The following is a 2,500-nucleotide window of genomic DNA, read 5'->3' as shown; positions in this document are numbered from 1 at the left end:
AGGGAGGAGGAGAGGGGGGGAAGGGGGGAAGAGTGGGAGGGGAAAGGGTGGAAGGGAGGGAGGAGAAAGGGTGGGATGGGGTGAGAGGGGTGAAAAGGGAGGGTGAGAGGGAAGGGGAGAAATGGAGGGTGGGAGGGAGGAAGGAGAAAGTGAGGGGGAGAGGGAAGGGAGGGTGGGAGGGTGAGAGGGAGTGAGGGGGTGGGAAGGGGGAAGGGAAAGAGGAGGAGGAGGGGAAGAGGGAGAGGGAGAAGGAGGGAGGATAAGAGGGAATTGAGGGGAGTGGGAGTAAGAGGAACAGGGAGGGAGGGTGAAGAGCACCAAGGGGGTGAGAGAGAATAAGAGGGGCAGGAAAGAGAAAGGGGAGAGGAAATGGGAGAAAAAAGAGAATGGTGAGATATTGCATTTATGGTGACTGATGATAGTGATTATGATGATATCAGTTAACGATTAGATTTATTGTGGTGATTAGAATAGATAATGCTGCTAATAACTATATTGATGTTCATATTGCTCTTAATGATGATAATAACGATTAAAACAATGGTGATAATGGCAATACCGAAAATGCCGATAACACTGAGGATGATGATAAAATTAGAGAAATAGGTATGAAGATAAAAGAAATTATTGCAGTATTGATGATATTCACAAAATCATGCTGCATATACAAAAAAACATCAACTTTATTCTTCGGCGGGTTAAAACCACCACATCGAATTTTTAAATCTAAACATCATTTAGAACTCTCTCTCTTAAACACACACACACACACACATACACACACACACAAAACAACAACAACAACAACGATACCACACACACACAAGCCCATCCCCAACAACAACAGACGACAAATACCAATAACCCTCGACTCAGAACTCCAAAGAAAAAAAAAACTAACACTCAAACGCAAATAAAATAACACCCCCTACCCCCTCCACCCTCCACCCCCCTCAAAAAAAAAAAAAAAAATACAACAAAATTTCGGAAACCCCAATAATGGTGGACTCTAACCCTGGGGCTTCTAATTACACACCCAGTGGGCCAGACTCATCAGCGTGTTGTTATTAAACCCCTTGTGTTATCAGTCCTTTGTCTCTTATATAACATTAGCCGAGGCTGCCTATTGGGCTACCTGCTTGGTAGCGTTTTATAACGTTCATTTTATTGCTATTTGTTATCATATAATTATTGTTGGCATTATTACTGATGATGTTATTATTTTATACTATTGTTTTTATTATTGTTATTATTATTATCATTATTATCATCATCATCATCATCATCATCATCACCATCATCATCATTATTATATCATTATCTTAATTATTATTATCATTATTAATATTATTATTATTATTATTATTATTATTATTATTATTATTATTATTATTATTATTATTATTATTATTATTATTATCATTATTGTTATTACTATTATTACTATCATCATCATTATAATCTTCATTATTTTCATCATTATCATTATAATCATTTGCTCCATTAGTATCCTGTGTATTGTCATCATAATCAATATCACCATTATTATTATTGTTATTATTATCATTATAATGATATTAATAATAATAACAAAAAATAGCATTCAAAGAATGATAATGATAATGATGATTGTAATAATAATAAGGGTTATATTTTCATATACATACATACATACATACATATATATATATATATATATATATATATATATATATATATATATATATATATATATATATATATATATATATTTATTTATTCATATATATATGCATGTTTGCGTGCGTGTGTTTGTACAGACTGATTTATATATACAGCCATACATGTATTTGTACATACACACATATGTACTGACAAGCGTTATAAAGAAAAACGATGGAAATAAACATTGGAGTATATACCTTTTCCTCTTTGGTTAACTTGTAAAAAATATTATCATATATGTCCTTTTTTCCTCGAAACAAAAATTGTTAGCCTCTGATGAATATATGGAAATAGAAGAGATAAAAAAGGAATATAGCAAATGGGAAATATACTGACTTATGCTTTTCTTACCTCCCCCACCCCCCCCGTTGAAAGAGAGGAAAAGGAAAATCTGAAAAATATCCATATGCCCTCTCCCCTACCTTTCTCTGTATCTTCTTCCTCCTCTTCCTATCCCTTTTATCGGTCTATCTCCCCTGGCACAATTCTCTCCCTGTTCATTTCCTCTTCCTCCCCTCTCTCTCTCTCCCTCTTCCCCTCTCTCCTTTCTCTCCTTCTCCCCCGTCTCCCCTTCGCTTTCCTTCACCCCTCTCCCTCATTGCCCTCTCTCCTCTTTCTCTCCCTCTCCCTCATTGCCCTCTCTCCTCTTTCTCTCCTCTCCCTCATTGCCCTCTCTCCCTCTCCCCCTCTCCCCCTTATACATCTCCCCGGCTCTCTCCCTCTCCCTTATTAATGCTTCTCCTCTTTCTCTCCCTCTCCCTCTCCCTCATTCCTCCTCTCCTCTTTCTCTTCCTCT

General features: G+C 37.0%; 1 protein-coding gene across 1 annotated transcript in view; it reads right to left on the bottom strand.

Annotated features, from left to right (window-relative positions):
* Positions 1–2,500, bottom strand: part of LOC138867307 (neural cell adhesion molecule 2-like) — a 105,971-nt gene that overhangs the window by 18,977 nt on the left and 84,494 nt on the right. The window lies entirely within an intron of this gene.

The sequence above is a fragment of the Penaeus vannamei genome, chromosome 29, assembly GCF_042767895.1.
Source record: "Penaeus vannamei isolate JL-2024 chromosome 29, ASM4276789v1, whole genome shotgun sequence".
Classification (NCBI taxonomy): domain Eukaryota; kingdom Metazoa; phylum Arthropoda; class Malacostraca; order Decapoda; family Penaeidae; genus Penaeus; species Penaeus vannamei.
This window is presented reverse-complemented; position numbering and strand designations above follow the sequence as displayed.